Source organism: Triticum aestivum, chromosome 2D (assembly GCF_018294505.1).
Source record: "Triticum aestivum cultivar Chinese Spring chromosome 2D, IWGSC CS RefSeq v2.1, whole genome shotgun sequence".
Lineage (NCBI taxonomy): Eukaryota > Viridiplantae > Streptophyta > Magnoliopsida > Poales > Poaceae > Triticum > Triticum aestivum.
The window spans coordinates 630,118,909-630,127,952 of record NC_057799.1 but is presented as its reverse complement, the minus strand read 5'-3'; positions in this window follow the sequence as shown (position 1 = coordinate 630,127,952).

Sequence of the window (9,044 nt, the reverse complement as noted above, 5' to 3'; positions counted from 1 at the left end):
GCGAGAAAGGAAAAAATGGTTACCTTTGGCGGCGGCCGGAGAGGAGACGCGACGGCGACCTTGGGCGGCGGCCGGAGAGGGGCGACGGCGACCTTGGGGAGGCGGCCGGGAGCGGGAGCGGGAGGAACTGGAGCGGGAGCGAGCCCACGGGCGTGGTTCGGTCCTGTTTACTCCCACGCCAGGTACGCTCATGGGAGCGACGTGTACAGCTACACGACCTGATACACGATCCACTAGGAGACATTTTTTGATTTTGATCGTGTATATTTAGCATCCACCTCCATATACACCATCCACTAGAGATGCTCTTATATGTATGTTGCTTGCCCTCAAGTTGCTGCCCAGTGAAATATTTTAGCAATGTTAACTTCAGCTAGAAATATAGTATATCTGCTTTGGTAATAGCTCATCTAAATAAATGATGTTTTTCACTGGTATACTCTGCATGAACCTCCCACACATTGATATAAAATCACTGCCATTTGACATTCAATCACCAATTGTAATGAAACTTTTTATTCTATTTTTTGCTGGCTCTACAGGGAATATTAAGGTCACGGCTACCAGATTTTTAGTTAACATAATGTTACAATAAAGAAATTTAAGGATATGTTACAAACTTCAGTGTCACTACATTTACAATCCATATGGTAAACAATAGTGGCCCGTAGCTCGTACATGTACAATATCCATGTTAGAAGGTCCAACACACTTTCCTGCTTCATCCTTACTACAGTTAAGAGAATAGGCATACAATGTGTTATCCTAGCAATATGAGAGGCAAAGTACAGACCCACAACAGTATTTCAAGTAGGCATAAGAGAGAATATATTGCCTTACTTCTATAAGGCTGCTCCCAGTGCTCCACCCTGGACGGGTGCTAAGCCTGCCATGTAAGCAGAAAACTGATGTGACATCTTAATCAAGGAGGAGAGAGAATCGTTTGGTAACCCCACGGAGAAACTATACCAGTGCAGGTACCTAGGAGAAAACAGAGTTAATGCGATCTTGTGCGCTGAACCGAGCCGTCGCCCCAACTCCCCCATGCGCAGCCCCATCCGCCGCTTCTTCCTCGCCCCGCGCCGTCCCCCTAGTGCAGCACTTTGTCCTCGGTCTGCAGCGCTGCCTCGCCTCTGATTGTCGGCCGGAGCCGCTATCCCATCCCCGGTTTCAGCTTGCATCATTGACCATTGCCCGGAGAAGGTCGCAGCAGGACAACCGGCTCCTCCGGCAAGGGCAAGCCTGCATTGCGAAAGTCCATCGATACTGTGTTTGATATAAACTGTAGTCGTCCATTGATTACATTTTTTCACAAGTCAAGTCCATCAGTTCCGAGTTTCTTGCCAAATTCTCATAAACTACAGTCTGTCGATTTCTTTTAAATATCATGCCCATCTAATTTGAGTGTTGGCGAAAGACTGCTGCATATATATAAGTCTGTCACAATCTTTTTTACAAAATCAAACCGAGTTGAGTCCAGTTTAGAGTTAACAAGAAAAATTCAAAGAAACTACAGTCCATCAAATTATTTTGCCCACCGAACGTTCAGTTCAGTTCAGTTTTTATAGAATGATGAATACAACCCTATAGTAGAACCAAACTGAGTTCAGTTCAGCCCCAACCGAGTTCAGTTCAGTTTAAAACCAAAAGCAATTTTAAGGTATTGCTATCTAGTCATACAGATTGTCAAGCAGCAAGTTTTTGACACAATCAAACTGAATTTTATTGATCATATGGGAATGCACAAGGATGTATTGATCTGAAACCAATGATTCGATCAGATGAGGCTATTGTAGATTTACAAGAAATTGGTTCAGATTGATAGAGTTCTGTTAGGATTTACAGAATTACTCTGTTTTAAGAAGCTGAAGCAAAATTTGAGGTACTGCTATTTAGTCATACACAAATTATCAGGCAACAACTATTTTGAAGGAATCAAACTGACTACTTCTATAAGAAACTTACTTGAAGTAGACACTTGAAGAAACATGTTTCCTGTAATCTAGACACTTGAAGTAGGCAAGCACCTAAAATAAACTGAATATGAAGCTCTGCAATTCCCTCATTGGTCCTGACATATTGGATCCTTCGCCATCCTGGGTTCAGGGGCTCATTCTTTCCAAGAAATTACAAAAATCTTCTTGCTTCAGTTGCTTGTTAGCTGGCATACCATGGGTCATCTCATTCCAACAAACACTGGAGGACTAATAAACATAGTCCCGGTCTAGTTGAATTGGTTTCTGAAAAGGAAAATCATAATATTACAAATTACAAGTTGTCCAAATAGAAAGATCAGTTTAATTTGACAATTTGACAGAGAGTTACAATACTGGAGAAACTGGGATTTCCAAAGCCAACTGGCACCAAAAGCAAAATCAGATTATACATCCACTTCTTTCTGTTATGGAAAATCTATGCATTCTGCAAAACACTAAAATAACTACAGAATTTGCACAATTAGAAACAGCAAGCTTGTGATACACTAATCAGATTATCCCTATGGAGCTCAAACTTGTAATTAGAAATACTGGACTGGTGCAGACTGCAGTAACCATCTAGTTTCGTCAATCATTACTCCAAGATCAAAATGTGATAATCATAACATAAGTTTGCTTCATGGAAAAATTGAAATATTTGCTTGTACTCTGGTGATAGCTATACTCATTCCTAAGATAACAAACATGTATTTTGACAAACTGATGAGTATTTTTATCCACTTTTTTGTGATCGGATCGTCCATTGAGCAGGCAGGCAGAGGCATACATGGGCTTTGTAGTGCTGGCCTGATGTAATGTAAAGACAGAGGTGCCAACTGTTAGTCACCTGCGAAAGAACATGTGTTCATCAGAGCCTGGACTCCTCTTTTCCCAACCTCTGTAGCCAATTCAGGTTGGAAAATTCGTGAAAAATTCTTCAGTCATCATCTGCATGAGTTTCTCCATTGCTTGCATCTGTACGTATACATACTGTCATGGAGTAACTCCTCTCTCAGTGCATAAGAGAATGAATTTCAGAAAAGGGCCATTTGGCGATGACTCATGTGAGGTATGTCAAGCCACTTGACCAATGCTGCAGCTAAAGCATGTCTGGAGAAAGTAACCATGCAGAGATATAGGTTACACATAAAAAAAATCAAGCCAAAATTTTAAGATAAAACATGGTAAGCAGGATATGAGACTTTCTTCAAATTTCTTCCCTTAGGGGGCTTACCAGTTTTTTGCCGCAGCAGCCTACTACCATGACTCATGGTAGCATGAAAATTTCAGTCCCACTAAAGTGCAAACAAAGTATTCGCACAACTGGAGCAAAGAAGATCACAAGATGGAAAAAGTGATCATCATTATAGATAAAAAATAGGATGGTGAATAAAATAATTCTTTCTCCTCAATCTGACATGAGTACACCCAAATAGTTACATAATTTGCCTGCTTTCCGTACTACCTAGATAATTAGATTTGCTTGAGGAATATGTAGAAATTAGAAAACCAACATAAAGTAAACTGACATTGTTCTAACCTTGCAAATTGAGGTGCATCAGTAAGAAAACTGAAACTTGTTACCCTGTTGCTTGCACAAGTAGCAGGCTTCCTAGGTTTGAATCACTCTAAGAAATCAATGGGTAAATTGCAGCCGCTGCTCTGTTCTGCTCATTGTGCGGGAGGGCGAAGTGGTTAATACACCGACATAGGGACGGATTACATCGCAAATTCGACAGCCAACAATGACAGGGCCACATCTCTGAAGAAAAACACATCCACGATGTGATCTTTACTCCCTTATAGCCACTGGAGAAAGTAGATGGAGAGCGTCATCACCATCACAGACGCAGGATTCATCCCCAGCACCGGCGGAGCTCTGTCCAGGCTGCAGAGGCGACGACGCAGGGTTCATCTCCGTCTCACACAACCAGGCGTCTACCGGCGGGCGGCATGCCCTGTCGAGCCGGCCCTGGTGCTCCGTCAAGGCTACTATTAGTGCAGTAGAAGGTCGCCGCGCATGCCTGCTCGCTTGCTTCATGCCCCTGTATCGCTTCTCGGCGCAGTATACTTGCCGCCTACTCGCTGTCGCTGTTTGCACCCTGAACACACACACACACACACACCAGCCACCAATTAACATATATGCATACACACAAGCAGCCACACCCAGGACAACATCTTCTACACACCTTGAATTGACGACGTAGCACGATAGCAGTACAGAAAACAATTCTATAGTCAAATTTCATCAAACACTATGTTTGCCTCGAAATCAGAATATTATGGTAGGGGGAGTGGGATGCAGGGGGCCGGAGAGTAGGGGAGGTATACCGGGCGGCAAGTAGGAGGAGTGCGCTGTCGAGGGGGCTGGGCGCCGTCTTCAGCGGGGCTGTGGGACGGACGCCGATGAGCAGCTCGTTCGTCCTTCCCGCATGGCCGACGAGCAGCTGCGCGAGATGCGGCGGATTCTCCCGATCTCGTTCAGATTCGGCAACGGCGGAGCGAGGACGGGCACCGAGGAGAGGATGGACGGGGGCGCGGCGGTGGAGGGATGGGTCGAGGCGGCTAGCAGAGGGACGGTGCGCGCGGCGGCGAGCAGAGGGACGGTGGCGCGGCAGTGGAGAGATGGGGCGCGGCGGCGGAGGTAACCCTCGTGTTCTCATACGGGCTGTGGTGGCAGGGTTTTTTTTTGCAAAAAACGAAACGTTATCCACACTTTAATTAGGACTGCGGGTCAATTTATCAGAAACGGGGGTACTTTTTTGCAAAAAAGCCCGATGACGGACGACCAGTTAAGCCAACGCTGACATGTAACTGGCATTATTACTGAGTTTATTGTTGCCCAAATAATCCAGCCGTAGTCTTTACGGTACCTAAAGTAGTAGAAACAGTCAAACGCTCCTAGAGTGCCATATGTCTATACACTGGGTGTCTGGGTCACTGAGTCAACTGTAAGGGAAACTCGGGGAAAATACTAGGATGGGACCGCTTATATTGAAATAATCTAGTTTTACCAAGTCACTGGAGCTGTCTTGTACGTAGTAAAGAATACACTGTTCATTGCCGTTTAAAGAACAGCAACGACAAGATTTACCTGCACCCCTCCCTCCCCGAGGTGCTCCCGCGGGCGCCCCGGGGAGGAACACTAGCGCCGCCTCCCCCCTCCCCCCTCGCCCCGCCCTCCTTCCTCGTCGCCGCCGGGGGCGTCGCCGGCCTAAGGCCGCGTGGCGCTGGCGGCGGCGGGGCTGCTCCCTCCCGCGCGTAGATGGGGGCCGTCGCTGGGCGTCCCTCCTCTGCTCGGTGGTGGCGGTCGTCGGGCCGGCCCTGCCTCAGCTCCCTCCCCTCCCCTGGCGTTTTGGTGGCCGGCGGCGCCGCCTCCTACCTCTCCGGCGCAGCCCATGGGGTGTTGGGAATCGTAGCATAATTTTAAAATTTTCCTACGCTCACCAAGATGCATCTATAGAGTATACTAGCAACGAGAGGAAATGGGTGCATCTACATACCCTTGTAGATCGCGAGCGGAAGCGTTCCAATGAACGTGGATGACGGAGTCGTACTCGCCGTGATTCAAATCACCGATGACCGAGTGCCGAACGGACGGCACCTCCGCGTTCAACACACGTACGGTGCAGCGACGTCTCCTCCTTCTTGATCCAGCAAGGGGGAAGGAGAGGTTGATGGAGATCCAGCAGCACGACGGCGTGGTGGTGGATGTAGCGGGTCTCGGCAGGGCTTCGCCGAGCTTCTGCGAGAGGGAGAGGTGTAGCAGGGGAGGAGGGAGGCGCCCAAGGCTGTGATATTGCTGCCCTCCCTCCCCCCTTTATATAGGCCCCTCGGGGGGCGCCGGCCCTGGGAGATGGGATCTCCAAGGGGGGGGCGGCCAAGGGGGAAGGGGGTGGCTTCCCCCCCAAGCCAAGTGGGGCGCCCCCCCACCCTAGGGTTTCCAACCCTAGGCGCAGGGGGGAGGCCCATGGGGGCGCCCCAGCCCACTAGGGGCTGGTTCCCTTCCCACTTCAGCCCACGGGGCCCTCCGGGATAGGTGGCCCCACCCGGTGGACCCCCGGGACCCTTCCGGTGGTCCCGGTACAATACCGATAACCCCCGAAACTTTTCCGGTGGCCGAAACTGGACTTCCTATATATAATTCTTCACCTCCGGACCATTCCGGAACTCCTCGTGACGTCCGGGATCTCATCTGGGACTCCGAACAACTTTTGGGTTTCCGCATACACATATCTCTACAACCCTAGCGTCACCGAACCTTAAGTGTGTAGACCCTACGGGTTCGGGAGACATGCAGACATGACCGAGACGCCTCTCCGGTCAATAACCAACAGCGGGATCTGGATACCCATGTTGGCTCCCACATGTTCCACGATGATCTCATCGGATGAACCACGATGTCGAGGATTCAATCAATCCCGTATGCAATTCCCTTTGTCAATCGGTATGTTACTTGCCCGAGATTCGATCGTCGGTATCCCAATACCTTGTTCAATCTCGTTACCGGCAACTCTCTTTACTCGTACCGCAATGCATGATCCCGTGACTAACGCCTTAGTCACATTGAGCTCATTATGATGATGCATTACCGAGTGGGCCCAGAGATACCTCTCCGTCACACGGAGTGACAAATCCCAGTCTCGATCCGTGCCAACCCAACAGACACTTTCGGAGATACCCGTAGTGCACCTTTATAGTCACCCAGTTACGTTGTGACGTTTGGCACACCCAAAGCACTCCTACGGTATCCGGGAGTTGTACGATCTCATGGTCTAAGGAAAAGATACTTGACATTGGAAAAGCTCTAGCAAACGAAACTACACGATCTTTTATGCTATGCTTAGGATTGGGTCTTGTCCATCACATCATTCTCCTAATGATGTGATCCCGTTATCAATGACATCCAATGTCCATACTCAGGAAACCATGACTATCTGTTGATCAACGAGCTAGTCAACTAGAGGCTTACTAGGGACACATTGTGGTCTATGTATTCACACATGTATTACGATTTCCGGATAACACAGTTATAGCATGAACAATAGACAATTACCATGAACAAAGAAATATAATAATAACCATTTATTATTGCCTCTAGGGCATATTTCCAACAGTCTCCCACTTGCACTAGAGTCAATAATCTAGTTACATTGTGACGAATCGAACACCCATTGCGTCCTGGTGTTGATCATGTTTTGCTCTAGGGAGAGGTTTAGTCAACGGATCTGCTACATTCAGGTCCGTATGTACTTTACAAATATCTATGTCTCCATTTTGAACACTTTCACGAATGGAGTTGAAGCGACGCTTGATATGCCTAGTCTTCCTGTGAAACCTAGGCTCCTTTGCAAGGGCAATAGCTCCAGTGTTGTCACAGAAGAGAGTCATCGGGCCCGACGCGTTGGGAATCACCCCTAGGTCGGTAATGAACTCCTTCATCCAGACTGCTTCCTGTGCTGCCTCCGAGGCTGCCATGTACTCCGCTTCACATGTAGATCCCGCCACGACGCTTTGCTTGCAACTGCACCAGCTTACTGCTCCTCCATTCAAAATATACACGTATCCGGTTTGTGACTTCGAGTCATCCAGATCTGTGCCGAAGCTAGCGTCGACGTAACCCTTTACGACGAGCTCTTCGTCACCTCCATAAACGAGAAACATATCCTTAGTCCTTTTCAGGTACTTTAGGATATTCTTGACCGCTGTCCAGTGTTCCATGCCGGGATTACTTTGGTACCTTCCTACCAAACTTACGGCAAGGTTTACATCAGGTCTGGTACACAGCATGGCATACATAATAGACCCTATGGCCGAGGCATAGGGGATGACACTCATCTTTTCTCTATCTTCTGCCGTGGTCGGGCATTGAGCCGTGCTCAATTGCATACCTTGCAATACAGGCAAGAACCCCTTCTTGGACTGATTCATATTGAACTTCTTCAATATCTTGTCAAGGTATGAACTCTGTGAAAGACCAATGAGGCGTCTTGATCTATCTCTATAGATCTTGATGCCTAATATATAAGCAGCTTCTCCAAGGTCCTTCATTGAAAAACACTTATTCAAATAGGCCTTTATACTTTCCAAGAATTCTATATCATTTCCCATCAATAGTATGTCATCCACATATAATATGAGAAATGCTACAGAGCTCCCACTCACTTTCTTGTAAACACAGGCTTCTCCATAAGTCTGTGTAAACCCAAACGCTTTGATCATCTCATCAAAGCAAATGTTCCAACTCCGAGATGCTTGCACCAACCCATAGATTGAGCGCTGGAGCTTGCATACTTTGTTAGCATTCTTAGGATCGACAAAACCTTCCGGCTGCATCATATACAACTCTTCCTTAAGGAAGCCGTTAAGGAATGCCGTTTTGACGTCCATCTGCCATATCTCATAATCATAGTATGCGGCAATTGCTAACATGATTCGGACGGACTTCAGCTTCGCTACGGGTGAGAAAGTCTCATCGTAGTCAACCCCTTGAACTTGTCGATAACCCTTAGCGACAAGTCGAGCTTTGTAGATGGTCACATTACCATCCGCGTCCGTCTTCTTCTTAAAGATCCATTTGTTTTCTATGGCTCGCCGATCATCGGGCAAGTCAGTCAAAGTCCATACTTCGTTTTCATACATGGATCCTATCTCGGATTTCATGGCTTCTAGCCATTTGTCGGAATCCGGGCCCGCCATCGCTTCTTCATAGTTCGAAGGTTCACCGTTGGCTAACAACATGATTTCCAGGACAGGGTTGCCGTACCACTCTGGTGCGGAACGTGTCCTTGTGGACCTACGAAGTTCAGTGGCAACTTGATCCGAAGCTTCATGATCATCATCATTAACTTCCTCCCCAGTCGGTGTAGGCACCACAGGAACATCTTCCCGCGCTGCGCTACTTTCCGGCACGGAAGGGGTGACTATCACCTCATCAAGTTCCACATTCCTCCCACTCAATTCTTTCGAGAGAAACTCCTTCTCCAGAAAGGACCCGTTCTTGGCAACGAAGATCTTGCCTTCGAATCTGAGGTAGAAGGTATACCCAATGGTTTCCTTAGGGTA